The following is a 23,371-nucleotide window of genomic DNA, read 5'->3' as shown; positions in this document are numbered from 1 at the left end:
TGAATGTTAAATTTAATTATTTATAGAAACAATAGTTAATGGCAATCTTATTGACACAGCTGCTTATGAATCATACTTATGTTATGAACTGTCAGTTTTTATATTATAGCAACTTGTTACTAGAACCATTATAAGGTTTTCTTCTATCACTGAGTATTATTGAATCATAATAACTATTACTATGTGGAATGTTCCGAACTTCTATCAAGCATTAAAAATTTAGTTCAAATGATAGACCTTGTGTGTGATTGAGAGTTTAGTGATAAAGTGTATAGTGGCAATTTGAAGGTGAAATTATAACAGAGCAGGGAAAGGTAATTCATTATGAAATTCTTCCCAGCTGTTTTCTAAAGTAATTGAAGCCTGTGTGGACTTTGACAAAAACAAAAAAGAGACAATTATTTAACTATCTTAATGCAGCTGTGGTAACCAACAGTTTTATGAAAATTTCTATAAACATTTGGCTTGTCTTAATGTAATATTTTATAGCAAATGGACTGTGGTGCTATTTGTTTATTTATTGCTCAGAATATAAACAGTTTTATCAGACAGAATTACAGCTGAATATGGATCTTTGAAAAAGTATAAAGACCATTGAAAAGTTTAACATAATGAATTATAGCTAAACATGGCTGACAAAAAGAGAAACTAGCCCATAATGTTTGAAAATGCTTAGAGTTTAATAAGATTAACTTCATAGATCTCGCCATCAATTGACTGACATGTGTATTGCTCAATACAAAACAATCTCAATAACTGTATATATTTTGGGCTGTAACTCATCTATCGTGGATCACTTGGGTGTTTAGGTATGAAAGTTCTCCTAGGTCTTTCTAGTTGTCTTATCACCACATTTATCCAAATTAAAATGTGTATATTTTCTGCTTAACAACTGTTATATTATCCTATTGGAATGTTAATAAATTGTGTTTTAATATTGTATAAAACACCTTTTTTATCGATTTACATTTACTTAGTTAACCGTTTCAAACGTTTTTCTCCTTTTATTTTAGGATCTATGACAAAATTATTGAATAAGGTAATAAAAAAATTCAATGTAATCTAGTTAAAACAATATTTACGACATAAATTTAAATACACTTTCATATTAACAAGGGTCCTGCATCCTTTAATATGGTACTTCATAAACATAGGGAATTTTATTTCGAACTAGAGAAGCTGGAATTCTTAAACGAATCCTTAACTTCATTGAATTAAACAGATAAATGTGTTAGTTAATGCAGCAGGAATTTCGTTTTCATACAAAGTGGTTTTTATCTGTGTTAAAGTGTAATCATCAGAAATTGCAACTGCTTCTTGTAGTATTTCAATTTTATTTTCAATCAAGTAAAATTCTTTTTCATGGACGAACTCTATACAGGTTTGATTATCTTGCTTATGATAACTTCTAAACATTTGGTGATAAGCCTCCAGTAGTAATTTGTATGCTTTCAGAATATTTGCTTTGATCTTATCATAATCTGTACAATTTTCTAGGGAGAGACCAGCATGAGGTTATTGTGCTTTACCAGTTGAAACACTTTGAAATAATAATGACCATATTAGGTGAGTCATTCAGTGATTAGGGCAGTCTTCTCAAAATGTTGGCAATGTTTATCAACTTAATTTTCATCAAACAATGGTACTTCAAGTTAATAGCTGTATTTTTACATTTTTGATCGGAATTGAGTCTAATTTTTATTTATCTCAGCCTATTTTTTTTCTTGACTTTGATACGGACCTGTTCAAGCTTGATTTATTTGAGTTTTAGCTGAATTTCTAATTTATCTTTATCACTGAAGTCTGTTTAGCTAGTGGGAACATTAGGGTAACCCAGTAGTGCTTTCCTTGGACAACAAATGATCATGGATTGGTATTTTAATAATGAACTTTATTAGGTCATTTTATCTCATTTATTTCTTAAATTCTAATTCTAAACTTTTGGCAATTTCCAGCAATTCACTTTTGTTATATTTTTCCAGTTGTTTGAAGGAGAACGATTCAAGATATCCTTAATATTCAGACATATTTAAATTTTGTTGGCTTTGATAAATATAAATTGAATTATGATTTTAATTGTAATTTAGGTTGAATCTTGTCTTTGATTCCGTTCTCTGACACGAACCCTCAATTTATCATTGTTATATAATATAATTTATCTCGAACAAACATCCCGTTTACTATGTTATGTATTAAAATTTAAGAAAGAAGAAAGATATAGGAAACAAAAGGATAAAGCTACATATACAACTAGTCCAATAGCCACATTTGAAGACAGAGAGTAGTGATACCAAATGATACATTTAGCACTGAGTCTGGTTAAGGAGTGATAGTGAAAGAGGAAGTGTTAAGGGAGTTATATCCTGAATTAAAGTAAGGACTGGAAATTAAGTTTGAGATCCCATAAAGGTCTTATCGGAAGGACAGATGCTGATAATGAATGAATGATCGATAAAACATAGAGAAGGAAGCATGCAGGTATATGGATAAGTTAGTCTAATCTTGTATAAATTAATTTACCATCTAAGCTGAAGAATATGGTACTAGGAACCAGAAAAGAGGGACTTTTTCTTTACTTAGACAAGTGGTAAATGTATACAGATGTTGAGTATTCAACTGATTATATAACCATTAGAACCATTGAGAATTGAGAAAAACATGCTATACAAAGGATCTTGTAGGAATGATATGGATGAATAGAGGATTTTAGAGAACCTGCAGAAATCTTCCATTAATTCTATCGTACTCAGTGACATGTGTGAAAGTAAGTGTGACTCGAAGGACTTCCATCATAGACATGACTCTCAAAACAGAAATAACTTCACTATAAGACAGATTAGGAGTAGATTAACCTAAAATAAAAGGAAGAAAATTCTGCCCAATTGAGAAATGTTTTGAAAATTCTACCAGTTGAAAAGGATATAAAAAGTCATACGAAATTCAAGATTAATGTTCACCTGGAGAGGATTTTGAAACCATAGCTAATTAATAACTAGAAAATGAAGGAAAAATAAACAAACAGCATGCAAAACGTTAAAGTAAAAGAAAGAGGAAAACCTTTAACACATCATCAGATGTAAAGGTGAAGATGGGAACTCTCCCTTCTATTATCTCTTACTGGTTAGTCACAAGAGATCTGGTTTTGGAAACTTAACATTTTCTTACATAAAAATGTGTTTTCATTTGATACTTACCTTTTCAGTCAAAGATTCCATCTTCTGCTAGCATCTTCCTTGAGTATTTGCATGGCACTAGCTTTTAGGCAACTCCTACCTAAACTCTCATACGTTCTCATGAATTATATTATTGGATAATGGTGTTATTCTTCAGTAAAAGCACTATCTCTATCATCAGGAGAATGACATCAACTCCTTGTTGGCTAGTTCCATCTTTACTCATGAAACTTTATTATTGAAGAGGTAAGAAGTCGTAAGTACCAAAAGAAAGCATAAATATTAGGAAACTGGTGGGTGAAGTGGTTATTTAATAGGCAAAACATGATACAGATAGTCTGCTATAAGGCACATCGCTTTCAATACATGAGAATCTATAAAGTAGATTCATTGGATAGATGCCCATAAGGTCGAGTGTTTAAAAACAAAGAGTTAAAGATCTAGTACTTACTCTATTATTGATATATAAAACCACCATGAAATTGTAAGAATGGATGATAATCAAACAATCCACTAGCATTGGTAAGAAATGCGAACATCTCCGTTTGATAGAATAAAGATCGAGCACACTGATATGGAGGAATTGCTTGTGCTGGTCCAGATGTCTGAGGTGAGATTGTTGTTCAGAGATGGAAAGATAAGCATCTGTGAAGAGGTGTAGGTCTGTTATCAATTGATTTTGATTTATGATATAAAACTGCTTCATAAGCAACTGAAGCTTTGAATATTGATCAGTATTGGGAATAGAACCCTGGATTTTAATGTTATAAGTCCGTAAATTTAAACTTAGTCCATCGATGATCCAACAGAACAAAAAAAAAAATAAATCATGTACGTCTACATGTAAAATGTAAGTAATTTTTACACGTGAAACTGGTAAATGTCGTCCTCATGTACAGTGACCTTATAAGATAAATCAGTCAGTAATAAACGTCGCTGGAAAGTCCTTGTTTGTATTTTTCTGTAAAGCCCTACAGGAGACCCTATGAGAGAAGAGAGGACAACAAATGTTGGTGTAGACTGTATAAGAAGACTTAGGATATGAACTAAGAACAGTGTTTGTATATAGTGTTAAAGATTGTTGATAATATTTTTATTGAAGAATGGCTTATTTCTGGATACACAAGACTGCTTAGTGTTGGTTTTATTATTTGGATTATTTCATGACTTAATATTTAATGATTGTTAAGTTCTTTAGAATAATATTGTCTAGTGTTAATCATTTTTTACTTAGGTTTTGATAAAGTGAAAAGACAGAGTTTGTTTTGCGACAACTGTTTTATGTGAATTTGGTTAGTTTTCATTTCTCTAAATAATCTGTTAGATAACATTTTAATGATGTCATTCAATATTTGAATTTATAGATAACTAAATTATCATGGATTTGGAACTGAAAACAATTTATTATATCAATAAAACTAACATACGAAAACAATTAGTAAATGCATTGAAAACAAAATTAATTCTAACACAGCAGAGGTTATATATAAAAATATATTTTTAACAATTGTTTTTTGTCCCCAAACCTATGATGTACTCATAAAACCCCTGACAATGAAGTTGAAGTACAGTGATAAATGTACATAGCATGTACATCATCTTCTATTAAATTATGATTGATTAATATTATAATAATTTGAAATTAACCCACAGATCATCTCTCTACATGGTGAACTCATCTATAAAAATGTCTCATGTGGCTTGTTGTGATGAGAATACACTCCACTTAGTGTGTAACCATCCATAACTAATACATCTTTCAGTTTACCTTGTAAAGTCTGGACCTAACCATCTGTACATTGACACATGATCCAGTTTCAGCTATGTTTTGTAAACATGATGGCATTGTGAAGGCTGGTTCTAAAGAGTTGTGCCTGGTAATAGTTTTAATTGTGGGTGATCTAAATTGGTAGATACTGGTCATCTGTTTCTGTTGTGAATGACTTTGTCCAGATGTGTAATCTTGGTTTGAAAGTAGTGCTACATTTATGCTAATGGTACTTGTAACCATTTTTCAATATTTCGATATTTCTTTACTGAGGTCTGGACATTGTTCACAAACAATTTGAAATACTTTAAATTCTGTGATTGACTTTAAAAGAGGCAAGTGAGAGAAACTCGTGCAAGTCCACTGAATATAGTGTAAGCTTAGATGACCGATTTCACATTTCTGATCATACGCCCAATCATCACATATCTGGTTTGGATAAACATAAATGCAGGAGAGTTGATTAAAACATTAGTTTTGTTACCATGGCTGGCATGTTAGTTTTGTTACCATGATAAAATTACCTGTTGGTAATGAAATAAGTAACATTTGAACAAAATACTCTTGTGATGGTTTATATTGTCAGATGTGTTTTTCGGATTATTTGGTAAAGATGGTAAAGCCATATCATTCTACATAATGATATCAACAAAGCTATTTCTATTTCGTTAGATCACTGTGTTACCGAGATCAGCAGTACAAGTACTGGATCTCATCAAACTAGTAACTTGTCATCAGTGTAAGTACTGGAGATCTCATCAAACTTGTCATCAGTGTAAGTACTGGATCTCATCAAACTAGTAACTTGTCATCAGTGTAAGTACTGAAGGTCTCATCAAACTTGTCATCAGTGTAAGTACTGGAGATCTTATCAAACGAGTAACTTTTCATCAGTGTAAGTACTGAAGATCTCATCAAACGAGTAACTTGTCATCAGTGTAAGTACTGGAGATCTCATCAAACAAGTAACTTGTCATCAGTGTAAGTACTGGAGGTCTCATCAAACTTGTCATCAGTGTAAGTACTGAAGATCTCATCAAACGAGTAACTTGTCATCAGTGTAAGTACTGGATCTCATCAAACTTGTCATCAGTGTAAGTACTGGATCTCATCAAACTTGTCATCAGTGTAAGTACTGGAGATCTCATCAAACTTGTCATCAGTGTAAGTACTGGAGATCTCATCAAACTTGTCATCAGTGTAAGTACTGAAGATCTCATCAAACGAGTAACTTGTCATCAGTGTAAGTACTGGATCTCATCAAACTTGTCATCAGTGTAAGTACTGGATCTCATCAAACTTGTCATCAGTGTAAGTACTGGAGATCTCATCAAACTTGTCATCAGTGTAAGTACTGGAGATCTCATCAAACAAGTAACTTGTCATCAGTGTAAGTACTGAAGATCTCATCAAACGAGTAACTTGTCATCAGTGTAAGTACTGGATCTCACCAAACTTGTCATCAGTGTAAGTACTGGATCTCATCAAACTTGTCATCAGTGTAAGTACTGGAGATCTCATCAAACAAGTAACTTGTCATCAGTGTAAGTACTGGAGATCTCATCAAACGAGTAACTTGTCATCAGTGTAAGTACTGGAGATCTCATCAAACGAGTAACTTGTCATCAGTGTAAGTACTGGAGATCTCATCAAACTTGTCATCAGTGTAAGTACTGGATCTCATCAAACTTATCATCAGTGTAAGTACTGGAAATCTCATCAAACAAGTAACTTGTCATCAGTGTAAGTACTGAAGATCTCATCAAACGAGTAACTTGTCATCAGTGTAAGTACTGGAGATCTCATCAAACAAGTAACTTGTCATCAGTGTAAGTACTGAAGATCTCATCAAACGAGTAACTTGTCATCAGTGTAAGTACTGGATCTCACCAAACTTGTCATCAGTGTAAGTACTGGATCTCATCAAACTTGTCATCAGTGTAAGTACTGGATCTCATCAAACTTGTCATCAGTGTAAGTACTGGAGATCTCATCAAACAAGTAACTTGTCATCAGTGTAAGTACTGGAGATCTCATCAAACGAGTAACTTGTCATCAGTGTAAGTACTGGAGATCTCATCAAACGAGTAACTTGTCATCAGTGTAAGTACTGGAGATCTCATCAAACTTGTCATCAGTGTAAATACTGGAGATCTCATCAAACAAGTAACTTGTCATCAGTGTAAGTACTGGAGATCTCATCAAACAAGTAACTTGTCATCAGTGTAAGTACTGGGATCTCATCAAACTTGTCATCAGTGTAAGTACTGGATTTCATCAAACAAGTAACTTGTCATCAGTGTAAGTACTGGAGATCTCATCAAACTTGTCATCAGTGTAAGTACTGGAGATCTCATCAAACAAGTAACTTGTCATCAGTGTAAGTACTGAAGATCTCATCAAACGAGTAACTTGTCATCAGTGTAAGTACTGGATCTCACCAAACTTGTCATCAGTGTAAGTACTGGAGATCTCATCAAACAAGTAACTTGTCATCAGTGTAAGTACTGAAGATCTCATCAAACGAGTAACTTGTCATCAGTGTAAGTACTGGATCTCACCAAACTTGTCATCAGTGTAAGTACTGAAGGTCTCATCAAACTTGTCATCAGTGTAAGTACTGGAGATCTCATCAAACGAGTAACTTGTCATCAGTGTAAGTACTGGAGATCTCATCAAACAAGTAACTTGTCATCAGTGTAAGTACTGAAGATCTCATCAAACGAGTAACTTGTCATCAGTGTAAGTACTGGATCTCACCAAACTTGTCATCAGTGTAAGTACTGGATCTCATCAAACTTGTCATCAGTGTAAGTACTGGATCTCATCAAACTTGTCATCAGTGTAAGTACTGGAGATCTCATCAAACAAGTAACTTGTCATCAGTGTAAGTACTGGATCTCACCAAACTTGTCATCAGTGTAAGTACTGGATCTCATCAAACTTGTCATCAGTGTAAGTACTGGATCTCATCAAACTTGTCATCAGTGTAAGTACTGGATTTCATCAAACTAGTAACTTGTCATCAGTGTAAGTACTGGAGATCTCATCAAACTTGTCATCAGTGTAAGTACTGAAGATCTCATCAAACAGTAACTTGTCATCAGTGTAAGTACTGGATCTCACCAAACTTGTCATCAGTGTAAGTACTGGATCTCATCAAACTTGTCATCAGTGTAAGTACTGGATCTCATCAAACTTGTCATCAGTGTAAGTACTGGATCTCATCAAACTTGTCATCAGTGTAAGTACTGGATCTCATCAAACTTGTCATCAGTGTAAGTACTGGATCTCACCAAACTTGTCATCAGTGTAAGTACTGGATCTCACCAAACTTGTCATCAGTGTAAGTACTGGATCTCATCAAACTTGTCATCAGTGTAAGTACTGGATCTCATCAAACTTGTCATCAGTGTAAGTACTGGAGATCTCATCAAACAAGTAACTTGTCATCAGTGTAAGTACTGGAGATCTCATCAAACGAGTAACTTGTCATCAGTGTAAGTACTGGAGATCTCATCAAACGAGTAACTTGTCATCAGTGTAAGTACTGGAGATCTCATCAAACGAGTAACTTGTCATCAGTGTAAGTACTGGAGATCTCATCAAACTTGTCATCAGTGTAAGTACTGGAGATCTCATCAAACAGGTAACTTGTCATCAGTGTAAGTAGTGGAGATCTCATCAAACAAGTAACTTGTCATCAGTGTAAGTACTGGAGATCTCATCAAACTTGTCATCAGTGTAAGTACTGGATTTCATCAAACTAGTAACTTGTCATCAGTGTAAGTAGTGGAGATCTCATCAAACGAGTAACTTGTCATCAGTGTAAGTTCTTGATTTAAAACATAATTTCCATTTCTCTGATTCCTTTTATAGAATGTATTTGACACTAGTTATCTGAAACTACTTACGTTAATTGTACACAATCACAATTATTTCAATTAGCAAGGAAAAGCTAAAAACAACTAGGTACAATATAAAAATCAGATTCATTTTTAAATATATTGTTAATCAGCTCGGCGAACTATGCTAGTTTGTGATGGTAAACATTCTGTGTGAACACATGAATATCAAAGTATCGAAAATAAACTTTACCAAAAGAACCAAGGATCTTATAAATTTGACGGTGAGGTAATTTTTTGTATTTGTGTTTTGACTTTTTATAGGAACATATATTAGAACCATGATTGTCAACTATGTAACTGCACTATTCAAATCACTGGAAAACTACACCAAAATAAACTAAAAACGTGGAGTTTCAATATTATAGAAACGTGGTAACAATACACAGTGTTTGGTTTTCTTAAAATGTATTCAACAAAATGACTTCTTTTACCTCATTGTTTCTTTTTCAGGGTTTATAGATAATCACGATCAGTTCTGAAGATGAATTTTTAATTTCACCAGTTGGTCATAGTATATCCGGAAGAAATAATTCAGTGCCTTAACAATAGGTTTTTATTATTATTAAATACATGGAAAGTAAGGAATTTCTGGAACAACTTTTTCTTTCACTCCTCTCTTCCACATTTAATGAATAATCCAATAACAGTGAACTGTATATATGTATGGTCTGAAAGAATAAAGTGTTGGAGAAGGTGTGTTCAGTTTCAATCTGAGGTGAACGAGTTTCACAACTTAAACAGTTGAAAAAACACCCTAACTTCTCTTTCTCACTTTTGTTTACATAAAAATTTTCAGATCTAGATAAAGTCAATGAGTGCATCCTGTTAATAAATACAAATAACTAATTGACTAAAACATTGTTTTCAAATATCTCACCATCAATAGAAGCCGAAACCAATCAACAGTGATTGTATGAAATCAAAAGTTATTTGTAGATGGAAACACGTAAAGATTAAATGTAGGGGTGTAAAAGTTAGTTGTAGTTTTAAAGACGCAAGGTTTAGTTGCAGTTATGGAGAGATAAAAGCTAGTTCTAGTTTTAAGGATGTAAGATTGAGTTGGAGTTGTAGCAGATGTAAACATGTATGGTCTAGTTGTGGTTGTAAGGACGTAAGATTAGCTATAGTTGTAAGGATGTAAGGTTTATTTGTAGCTCTAAAGAGATAAAAGCTATAGCTGTAGTCGTAAGAATGTATGGACTAGTTGTACTTGTAAGGCGATAAAACTATAATTGTAGTGTAAGAAGAAATGAACTAGTTGTACTTTAAAATATTTAATAATTAGTTATTATAAGGATTGATGAACTGAGGGTGTGATTACTATATGTTGGGATGTAAGGGTTCGTCGTGATTATACAGACACAAGAGCACATTATAGTTGTAAGTATTGTTGAACTTCTAAGGACGTAAGAGCCAATGTAATAATAATTCAGGTTGTGAAGACATAGAGCTAGTTGTAGTTGTAATAACGTGAGATAATACTTAATGAATAAGATCTATTTCTTGAGTAACGAAGTTGTTATAAGAAGAAAACATATTTTAACATTTCCACTGAACCCGGATTGTATATTATATCGATGTATTACTACACAGTTCTATACACACGTGTTATGACACTGTTTTTGTATATTTTGAGACGACAAAAGAGAATAATATTACACATTTGAAAGTGACGTCTGCTGGAACTTTTGCGTCAAACAACAAATTCATTCGAAACGCCATACACTACTTCAAGTCGATGGTGAAACAAAGTAAAACCAATAAGATATTCGCAAAAACATAAAATCCAATGTAAGAATGTTTGAGAACGAGTGAGTGTAATCATATAAATGTTGAATTTTTCAGCAATGCAAACAAGTTCAACTATTAAAGAAATTAATATTTCTTTATAATTCAGTTACTAAAAACCACTTGTTTGCTACATACCTAAAAGTTATAGTTTGCTGAAACTGTTAAAACCTGCTTAGAAGTAAGTTCAACGGCACAGCTACATAAAAATCTATACAATAAAAGTTCCCTTGCAATATTAAACAGTAAAGATGGAGCATTTTTATTGGATTGACGTTGGAAAAATATTCTTTTGTTTATCACTGTAGAGTTTTCAAGGAAATTTGCATGTGTTACATGAGAAAATAAATGACATATTTTTGTTAACATCCGACACTCTGCATGCTAGAGCGTGAGTTTCGGGACCTCTTACGATCGTTGGGGCACCTTAGGAGTCAATGTACCATCGATGATTCTTGGGCAGGAGTTTACCTGGCGGCGCCCATCTTCTCCCCATGTAGCCGTCCCTACTTTACTAGAGAAAGGTTAGATGGAAGGCAGCTTGTCAGCGTTACCCACCGTCAACTCTTGGGCTACTCTTTTTATCATCGAATAGTGAGATGTACCGTAACTTTAAAATGCTTCCACGCTCACAGGACGAACATGTTCAGTGACGAGTAGCGAACCCGCATATCTCGAATGTCAGACATCCTTCCTAGAAACATAAAATTACACTTGGCCACAGCAAACCATTTTATTGTACATAATTGTGCAAAGTATTGTGAAAAAAATTGCTTTTGCTTACCAAAAAGCATTATGGATAGCATAGAGTCTAGTTACCCATCAGTTGAAACTTGGTGTAACCTTGTGTCAGTATGACACCTTGTGACTAGGATGGCTGTAATATGCTACTGAACACTTTAAGCTGTATTATAAATATATATACTTTTTTAGACGTGGAGTTCGTTACTTGAAGTTAACCAAAAGTTACTTATAACAAAGTGTTAACAAAAAAAAGTATCTAGTGAACCAACAGCAAGTTTACGCTCTTACAACACTTAAATCGGGGTTTCAATTTCCCGCAGTGGGCAGAATGCAGATAACCCAAAAATTAGCAAGATTGCTTCGGGTTATGATGAAGATGTATCAAATTACGATAATCGCATGTGATGACAAATCTGAAGAGACTTTAAAATCTGATTCATGGATAAAGGTTCGTGAACGTTTATAGTACTTAGCATTCTTCAACATGGGTATGTATCCATTAATATCAACATTGTGCTCTTAATATTAAACTTTCATTTGTTATAAGTTTATTTATAAGTACATATATATTACAAGTACTGTTTCTTTACTTTATTATGTCATTGAATATTAAAATTAGACATCATTGACTGAAGCTAGTGATTCGACTTTGAGCCTTTAGAAAGGGACAACAATCGTTAGTTGAATTCAGGGTCTGAAAACCAATAAACATTGAAAGTGTACACTTGAATGTCCAGGTTTCCTTGACAACGCTTATAAGCTCTTAAAGAGTTTCTTCTTTTACTGTTGTATATGATTTAAAACTCAACTTCATCGAACAGTTTTTAGTGCACATTCTTATGTTTATGTTTAAAACTACGCAGAAATCTCGGTAGTAATCAGGAGAATTAACTGCAATATTGGGCTTGGTGTGATTTAATGATTAGCATGTTATATTTTGGTCAGAGGGTTATGTTTGGCATCTGATGACAAACAACTTATTACACACCGTATTTAAGAGCTACGAGCTCATGATTCTTTTTTTATAATTTCGCGCATACGTACATGAGGGCTATCTGTGCTAGCCGTCCCTAATTTAGCAGTGCCCACAAATAGTTAGATTGCCCACATATTATAACGCTCCCAAGGCTAAAAGGGGAGTATGTTTGGTGGGACTGGTATTCGAAACCGCAATCCTCAGATTACGAGTCGAGCGCCTTAACCACCTTGCCAGGCCAGGACCACTTGGGGTATCCGAATTGATAGTGGAGGAAGCTATATACTGACTGTCTGCCTTTCCTCGTGGGATATTTCAGTTTTAAGGTAACGTAAATTAATCACTAATTCCTGCAATCTAATCTTGATTGAAATATATGTTTGACTCTTGAGCTGCTATTGTTTGACTGTCACTCTTATAGCATGCCAACACAGCACCAAAGTGCAGGACATTATTTCGTTCAGTAGTAACTGGACTTAACCAAGAACCCTCAGTCCCATGGTCTGGATCACTGGTAACGGTTGTTCTCTTCCTTTTCTGTGGCCGTAAAAGTGGTAGTTCATTTAAAAAGTGAGCAAATGCTTTTGTTGTTTAGCCCCGTATTCCTTGAATTCGGTGGGTAAGCCAGATGTTTTTCGGCATGATTATCACTCTTTTAGTATGGACGACAAACAGGTTGGTGTCTTCAAACAGGCCCACCAAGTTGGCCACACTGACTAATTGAAGAGCTAAGACGGTGGAGCTCTGGAATCGCAGGTCAGTCTTGAAGTCCTGAGCTATTTTTCTTACTAGTCTGTTAAAAGGTAGTTTGCGAATAAGCTGCTCAGTGGACTTCTGGTAAAGGCAGATAATATGGAAGAGATTTATTTCGACCACCTGCGGCTGGAGCACTCTTGGGTGCAGACTTAATAGCTAGTTATATTATGGGTACTTCACCCCTGGGTTTTCTTGCATTTTGTTTCATACAGTATGACGTCTTAGGTATGAAGGGTCTGTAAGAAAGCGATATAATTCATACTGGCTACTAAGACCTGTGAGATTGATTGGTTGTTTATTAATTATGTGATGACTATCTGTGTCAGGAGACCCTGATTTTGAAGTGATAGATTAGAGGAAAAACAACAAATTAACTCCAATCACCGCCAACATCTGGGCTATTCGTAACGAACGGAATGTTTGATTATAACGCATTTATGACCGAAATGGCCACCATGTTCTTATGTTGTTTGGGTCTTGTGTTTGAGAAGCGGTGCTACTAACCCTGCTTCGTTCTTTCAGCTATGTGTGCGTTATAACAGTAACAGACAATCCCACTTTTACTTTAAGACGGTAAATGGTATGAACTAATTGTCTTTCTATTGGTTTCTGATAGACAGCAATAAAAGCCGTAGGGGGCGTTATAATGTGACGGTCAATACCACTATTCGTTCATAAAAGAGTAGCCCAAGAGTTGACGGTGGGTGGTGATGACTAGCTGCCTTCCCTCTCGTCTTACACTGCTAAATTAGGGACGGCTAGCACAGATAGCCCTCGAGTAGCTTTGTGCAAAATTCAAAACCAAAAACAAACCTTTACAGCTTGTTAACAAATTGTGCGTAGAATATAAATAAAGGGTTGTTCCTCGCGATCACTTGTATAACGATGTGTCAGTGAAGATCTCAGAGCAACAAGATTTAGATGTGAGGAGTTGTATTTATCGTCTTCCTCCGTTGGTACAGCGGAAAGTCTACGGATTTACAACGCTAAAATCAGTGGTTCAATTCCCCTCAGTGGCTTTGCTATCAGAAAACATATACATGCATACTCGTCTTTAACCTATCATATTTATTATATGTTTTTATTATATGAAATATAAAATAGAAAAGGCGTTCGACTCGTAATCCGAGGGTCGCGGATTCGAAAACCAGTCGCACCAAACATGGTCGCCCTTTCAGCCGTGGGGGCGTTATAATGTCCAGAGTAAATGAAAAGGATTGAGTCTGGGTTGTGGTTAAAGGTAACTGTAATTAGGAGCTTAGGAACATGATAAATGATTTATTTCCTGACAACTTTCTGGAACATCCTTAGATGTCATAACATTCAATCTGTACAGAATTTATAGCCAGGATTTATTTAAGATTAAGATTATTTTGTCATTGTAAGACGTATATATTCATTTAGAGTTCTGATCCAGTTATTATTAAACAAATTTAATTTAAGATTTTAAGAACGACTTGAAGAATAAATGTTACTTATCTAAATCCATGGTTCTCAACGTTTTCTTAATGTAAGAACTCTTGTAGTGTTAAACTTGTGTCACATAACATCATTCATTACAAAAAACACTCTGTAATACCATATCAGTATTTACAAACTGGATATTTATGTTTAATATAGCTATATATCAACACACATACATGTAGAAAAATTTACTGAGTCAACTACTCGGGCACTCACACATACAAGTTTAATCCATCAAATAGTTAATTTTTACATGATCCAAACACATATTGTATCTGGTCTCATTAACTAGTTTAAAACAACGTAGTGACTTAAGTTGTGACAGTAAAAAATTATCTATACTAATAAACGAATATGATGTAGTCATATCGCAATTATATGACTATTGTGTAGTTAGTATAGAATATGCAGAACTCTTGCATTCTGCAGAACCAAAATATTCTCAAAACCCCTGGATGTTTATAGAGGAAACCACGTATTAAAACAAGTTGAAAAGCAGTAATCTAAATGATGACAAGTTTTATACTTGGTTTCTGAAAAACCTTTCGATAAGATGATATTAACAATGTAATAATTGTTAAACTTAAAGTGGTACTTCTAATATCTTAAGTAAAGAATTTATAACAATATGTCAAACGTACTATCTGCAACATCAGTTACTGAGAAGGCCTTCAACTCTCAGTTTCATCAAATACCTGACCTATACAATTAAAACTGAAAGATTACCTATGAACATCATTTACACCAAATAGCATCATAAGTAGATTTATTTTAAGGGGTTTGTTCAGTGTTTATTTCTTATTATTAGTTCAACAAAAATGTCTGGTTAATATATTAACTCACCAGCTACTTCTAACTACACCATGTTGATTTTAGGTATATATGCATTATGAAACGGATACAAGTTTTCCTTAATGGTCATGTACAAGTATTAAAGTTGCTAAAGATGATGTAAGTTTATGGTAATAACTAATCACATCAGCTGTAACCTGGAGATCTAACTAATATATAAAAACCTTTCTTGAACTTGAAAAAAAAATATCTAGTTCAGAAGATTCAGTTAGAATGATTCATAAACAGTACAAAAATGTTACAGAAGGCAAGACTCCCGGCCATGTCGACCCACTGTTCACATTTAGTGGTAACATTCCTAAAACTTATAAACAAAAAAAAATGAAGTTTCCCACTTATTTATATTTACCGCACTCTATATTTTCTTCATCTATTAGCTTGTTCGTTTGACGATAAGCGTGAAGCTCCACAATGGGCTATTTGCGCTCTATCGTTTTTACGGTATTATCCTCAGTTAATTGTGCAATACTTTCACTACCGCCAAAGGCCCGACATTGCCAAATGGTTAAGGAACTCGACTCGTAATCTGAGGTTCGCATCCCCGTCACATCAAACCTGCTCGCCCTTTCAGTCGTGGGGGCGTTATAATGGACGGCCAATCCCAGTATTCGTTGGTAAAAAGAGTAGCCCAAGAGTTGGTGGTGGGTGATGCTGACTAGCTGCCTTCCCTCTAGTGTTACATTGCTGAATTACAGACAGATAGCCCTCGTGTAGCTTTGGGCGAAATTAAAAAAAAAAAACAACCACTATCGCCACTACCAGTAAGGACGTCTTCTGTTGTTATTTTTTCATAACTTAATACAAGACTTTCATCTTTTTCCTAACTCTGGAGTTCCTATTTCTGTCTCTGGCATTTCTTCTTCATAATCAAGAGGTATGTCAGACTCAACTAAGTTGAATATATTCCTATGTTCATTCTGTTTTTTGTTTCATCAACTATACACTCATAATAAGTGTTCACACACTGCCTTGACCCATTGGACCTGATTCATAACATTAGTACTCGTTGCGGTTTACATTCTAGTAACTTCTAATACATCAAGTGTATCTTCACATAATTTGGTGCACCTTTAGTAAACATTACAAGGCTTTTGCACACAGATTTTTATTAATATTCTTTCTAGAATTTGTCGATTCTTCTTTAACTAGTTTGAAAGCAAAATGATTTTCATTTTGAGGTTAAAAATACTCTTCGTTGTCTCAAAAACCTCATATTTAACTTGTATAACCTCTAGAACCGATTAAATTAATACATAGCTTCTGTTTCCATTGAAACTTTATATTTTTTTCTGTTATTACGTTTATCACTTAATTCTTCAGCCTGTAGAAAACTCATCTATTTTAATGTAAAATCAGAAACAAAATGAGCAGCTTATCCTATTTCTTCATTATTAATCAAGAGGTTCCAAAGTACGAACCTTGAGTCTAAACTGTTAAAACATAACCCATAAATTTTCTGTAATTATTTTACTTTCAACATCTAAGGTTAAATCCACTGTAAATAGAGCTTAAATCACTGACCGACTGAATCAGTCTTTGCACAGCATAAAGAAATAAGTCGCCTGTTAGAATCCCCGTCACACCAAACATGCTCACCCTTTCAGCCATGGGGGCGTTATAACGTGACGGTCAACCCCACTAATCATTGGTAAAAGAGTAGCCCATGAGTTGGCGGTGAGTGGTGATGACTAGCTGCCTTCCCTCTAGTTTTACACTGCTAAATTAGGGACGGCTAGCACAGACAGCTCTTGAGTAGCTTTGCGCGAAATTCAAAACAAACAAACCCTAGAGAGCAACAACCCACGTGCAAAATATAAAAGTGTCATTCATACATGTCCTTGCTCAAATAACAAAGTATTGGACTTAAAGGGCTTATGTTTCATACAATCCTCACAAAAGAAATTTCCAAGGGTAATCAAATTGTAATTTGAACGTGTGAAAATATTTATTATATGGTTCAAAGTTGCGCTGCTTCAATAAATGTAGTAGGTTCTGAGCCGTGCCGATCCATTTACATTGCAAGTCTTTCAATACAAATGCTCATTTATTTGATGTCTGTCGAATTTCGCAGTATATGCGTGGGACGTTATTTTGGCACATTATTATAAAATTTACTATTCTGTTGTTTTAAAGTTGTCAAGTTTCGAATATGGTATAACGTGGTTTTAAATTTACCACAATTTATACAATCAGAATGACAAATACAGTGCTTATCTGTACAATACAAATGCATTGGCTTATAAAAGTATACTACTTCGGCTATCGTACATTACATATGCCTATAAATATAAATGCTATTATTCACTCATAACTGTTTAAATTTCAGTTACACTTCTTAAAACATAGAAAGTAAATGAGAAACACGTTGAACAACATTGATTTCGAGTACGTACCCGTGTAACGAAATTCTGCACCTGTTCTATCACTGAGCCTTGTCTAGACTTCCGGGTGGGGTGTGTAGAAATGATAATATTTGTAGACTTCAAACACTTACTTTTGAAAAATAAAAAACAATAGCAAATAACAGTATTGGTACACTCTAAATCCTGTAATTTAGTAACGTATCTAAGTAAAATACATGTGGATTGAAAAAAATCCAAATTCTTATGCAGAGAAACGACTTATTGATCACATCTACAGTTTGAGCAAAATTATTTCTTTCGCCTTTAAGTCACTTATAACAACTGTCAGCATTACGTAGAAGGGAAAAATTCTCTTTCTATTAGTTATAAACTACTCAGTAGTAGGTGGCACTAGTTAAGAACCTTCAAATAATTCGCTAAATATATCGACATCTCAGCAAATAATAAAGGTTGGAGGTTCTTATTTTATATTTAGTTTGTTTATATCTCAAATTCAAGTTTCTAATTCGTCAGATACTTGTACATATTGTATGATGGGCATATTAAAATAGAAACAGAGCGAAATGGCAATTGGACGTATCATGTGACACACAAAACCCAATACTTAACATTTCCTTTAAAATTAAAAAACATTGCAACATGTATAATTTTACATTATAAACTACGTTTTGATACCATTCTCATTGACGTAAGTAGTAAAAATTTTATTTCACAAAAATTTTGAATGTACAGTTCCAAACGTGCACTTTAACCTCCAGGGGGGAAGGGATGAAAGAGTTTTAATAAAGTCTATATCTTTTTTAACTTTCTTTAATCTATTAATTAATTACATTTTCCATAAATCTCCTTAATCTAAACATTAACTGGACTAGTTTATTTAAGAACTGTATTTCGATTTTTCTATAACTTTGCTAGCTTTTTAGTAATTCCTTTTTTAAAAATCAGGGTGTGTAACAACACTTTGTCCCTAACCTTAGGTCACTACTTTGTGCCTTTATATTTACTTGCTTCTCTCTATGCTCTGCAGCTTTTGTTAAATGTTCATTAACTAACTCATAGGCTAACTGCATTTCATGTACAAATCTGCCTTGAAATCACAACCTATCACATACCTCATTTTTTAAGAGTTAGTATTTCTTGCATCATGTAATAGAGAAAGAACGGACTTTCTTGAGTAGACTCATTGTAGCACTTCTATATGCTAATAATAACAAATGGATCTGCTCTTCACTAGTTGTTTGACCTTCCTCGTAATACTGAGAGGTCATGTCTAAATAGTTCAATAAATTCATTCTACAAACTCTTTTAACAGATGGATGATAAAATGTCATTTCAATTTTCCTTATACGTAGTAAGTTGCAAACTTTTTTCATTAACTTACACACAGTTATTTCCTCCATCTGTCAGTATATCATACTTAGTGACTATGTTATTTACAAATGCTTTGGTGATTTCTTTGTTTTTCTGTCAAGCAGTTCGGGACTACTAATACGTTTTTTTGGAAACAAAGAGATGGTTTGGCCCAGTTGAAGTGTTTTGACAAAGACATCCAAATACACAAGAAATTGGGTAAGATGAAGGATGGAGTTCTCCAATTTGATCAACCAGTTTACTTAAGCAGCTTGAAGAAGGAGCTGATGAACACAAATAACTGACCCCTGTTCGGAATGGGCCAGAAGTAGTGAGTTACGAATGTAAAACTGGAAATTCAGCCCCAGGCATGAAGACAAAGAACAAAAGCTCTTGTCACCTGACAAAAAACATAGGGAGCAGAAGGCAGCTCAAAGGGAAAGATGCAAAATTGGTGCACCACCTTTTGATAGATGAACCAAAGATAAGGACAAGATCATACTGAGATTAGAATATGCAGATAAGCTTTGCAGATGTTTATTTGATCATCCATAAAAACTTTCCACTGCATAGTGGGGTATGACTCCATGGTGACACATGGAAGGTGAAAAAACAATTAAGGTGGGACAGAATGATCATGGACCTCCATTTCCTTGTCTTTTTTGGGAACCATAAACAGGCAAGAATGAAAATCCAGAGTAGGATGTGTAAGAAGTTCAATAACCTGTTGGGTGATGAGGTCCTATACCACCTTTGATAGATGCTGGCAAGTTATGGGATCCTAAGAAGGGAAGGAAACAGGTACCTGAGACAAGGGAGATAGGGTTAGAAAATAAATTTTGAATCTCTCTGACAAAACCTGAAGTACCCAAATATCTATGGTGAAAGGCCACCACATATGAAAGAAGTCTACAAGGGAAGCTCCCACCAGGTAGTAACCAGAATTGTTGGTGGCATATTGTGCATTATTACAAACAATGACAAACTGTGGTATCATGAGAACACAGAACAGGTAATGGCTGGGAAGTGGAAGAACAAGAAACTGAAATTGGCGCTACTCTTGGCTCTGACTGAGATTAACAGGCAACCAGATGTAAAAGGGTAGATTGTTGTTGAAGTGATGCCATCTGAGACTCCACGGGCTCTAGAGCCAAATCAAAGATGAAACATCTTAAAAATGGAGCCATACACAAATCCTGGAGATAAGAAACAGGTAACCGGTTTAAGGTAAGATAGAAACACAACGTAAAAGGTCCTAACAATAGATAAATAATATTTCCAAAGCCAGAGCTAAGTGCAACAAACAAAGCAACAGGAAGAGTCAGAAAATCACGAGAAAATCCCTCAGGACTTCTTTCAAGTTTCATACTGGTGAAGGATAGTGGAAAGAAACTCTAAAAGAGTCATGAGGGTAAGCTGGAAGCAAAAACACTGAGCATGGATGAGAAAAACAGAAGCTTCACAATCTCCCCCCTCCTGCACCAAATGGATTAAACTGAATCCAACAGTTGTTGGTCGAGATATTGACTGTCAGCCCTTTGATATGTGATATGACGTACTGATTTGAAACTTGTGGGGAACAAGGTATTCTAACACCATTGCTCAACTGAGAGGCAAATTGGTCAGCATGAACCCAAATGTTGGAGGGTGGAAGTAAACCAAGTAGGGATGGGATGTATATTCATACAATAATAAAAGACATAGGTCATAAGATACAGGAGCAAGAAACAAAACATCACATACCTGAGAAATAAAGTTTTAAAAACCATGGAAGGCCAAACAAAATTCACAGGAAGGGTATGGACACATTCAAGAGGCAGAAACAGACAATTAAAGTCTTCCTCAGCCTGCCCTAGTTCCACATATTCAGAAGGAATTAGAGTACCACCTGAAATAAAGGTTTACCTGTATAAAGTTCAATCTTCTCGTGTATAAAAGTAGAGAAATCTCCCAACGTGTCACCAGCACCCAAAGCCTGTGGTAAAGTGCCTGTTGAACGTGAGACTACCAAAGTGGTGACATTTAAAGCAGAACAAATGTGACTATAATATGGACGAATGCTACTGACTGCCCTCAAAATTTTGACTATTTTAAATTAAAATCACTTCAATAACAGTATTATTCTGAAGCACAAATCAAGACAAAAAAAGGATGCCAGAGTGCATGTACTGCCAAATGAGAAATACAAAGGAGTCACACACATCAAGTGAGTGTATTATGCTCTTATTATACAAAGAGAGAGTCACACACATCAAGTGAGTGTATTATGCTCTTATTATACAAAGGAGTCACACACATCAAGTGAGTGTATTATGCTCTTATTATACAAAGGAGTCACACATCAAGTGAGCGTATTATGCTCTTATTATACAAAGGAGTCACAACATCAAGCGAGCGTATTATGCTCTTATTATACAAAGAGAGAGTCACACATCAAGTGAGTGTATTATGCTCTTATTATACAAAGGAGTCACAACATCAAGTGAGTGTATTATGCTCTTATTATACAAAGAGAGAGTCACACATCAAGTGAGCGTATTATGCTCTTATTATACAAAGGAGTCACACATCAAGTGAGCGTATTATGCTCTTATTATACAAAGAGAGAGTCACACATCAAGTGAGTGTATTATGCTCTTATTATACAAAGGAGTCACAACATCAAGTGAGTGTATTATGCTCTTATAATACAAAGAGAGAGTCACACATCAAGTGAGCGTATTATGCTCTTATTATACAAAGAGAGAGTCACACACATCAAGTGAGTGTATTATGCTCTTATTATACAAAGAGAGAGTCACACATCAAGTGAGTGTATTATGCTCTTATTATACAAAGGAGTCACACACATCAAGTGAGTGTATTATGCTCTTATTATACAAAGGAGTCACACACATCAAGTGAGTGTATTATGCTCTTATTATACAAAGGAGTCACAACATCAAGTGAGTGTATTATGCTCTTATTATACAAAGAGAGAGTCACACATCAAGTGAGCGTATTATGCTCTTATTATACAAAGAGAGAGTCACACACATCAAGTGAGTGTATTATGCTCTTATTATACAAAGAGAGAATCACACATCAAGTGAGTGTATTATGCTCTTATTATACAAAGGAGTCACACACATCAAGTGAGTGTATTATGCTCTTATTATACAAAGGAGTCACACACATCAAGTGAGTGTATTATGCTCTTATTATACAAAGGAGTCACACACATCAAGTGAGTGTATTATGCTCTTATTATACAAAGGAGTCACACATCAAGTGAGCGTATTATGCTCTTATTATACAAAGGAGTCACACATCAAGTGAGCGTGATTATGCTCTTATTATACAAAGGAGTCACACACATCAAGTGAGTGTATTATGCTCTTATTATACAAAGGAGTCACACATCAAGTGAGTGTATTATGCTCTTATTATACAAAGGAGTCACACATCAAGTGAGCGTATTATGCTCTTATTATACAAAGGAGTCACAACATCAAGTGAGCGTATTATGCTCTTATTATACAAAGGAGTCACAACATCAAGTGAGCGTGATATGCTCTTATTATACAAAGGAGTCACAACATCAAGTGAGCGTATTATGCTCTTATTATACAAAGGAGTCACACATCAAGTGAGCGTATTATGCTCTTATTATACAAAGGAGTCACAACATCAAGTGAGCGTGATTATGCTCTTATTATACAAAGGAGTCACAACATCAAGTGAGTCGTATTATGCTCTTATTATACAAAGGAGTCACACATCAAGTGAGTGTATTATGCTCTTATTATACAAAGGAGTCACACATCAAGTGAGCGTATTATGCTCTTATTATACAAAGGAGTCACACACATCAAGTGAGTGTATTATGCTCTTATTATACAAAGGAGTCACACATCAAGTGAGTGTATTATGCTCTTATTATACAAAGGAGTCACACATCAAGTGAGCGTATTATGCTCTTATTATACAAAGGAGTCACAACATCAAGTGAGCGTATTATGCTCTTATTATACAAAGGAGTCACAACATCAAGTGAGCGTATTATGCTCTTATTATACAAAGGAGTCACACATCAAGTGAGTGTATTATGCTCTTATTATACAAAGGAGTCACAACATCAAGTGAGCGTATTATGCTCTTATTATACAAAGGAGTCACAACATCAAGTGAGCGTATTATGCTCTTATTATACAAAGGAGTCACACATCAAGTGAGTGTATTATGCTCTT

The sequence above is a fragment of the Tachypleus tridentatus genome, chromosome 9 (assembly GCF_004210375.1).
Source record: "Tachypleus tridentatus isolate NWPU-2018 chromosome 9, ASM421037v1, whole genome shotgun sequence".
Classification (NCBI taxonomy): domain Eukaryota; kingdom Metazoa; phylum Arthropoda; class Merostomata; order Xiphosura; family Limulidae; genus Tachypleus; species Tachypleus tridentatus.
The sequence above is the reverse complement of the archived record's forward strand: the minus strand, read 5'-3'. Positions refer to the sequence as shown.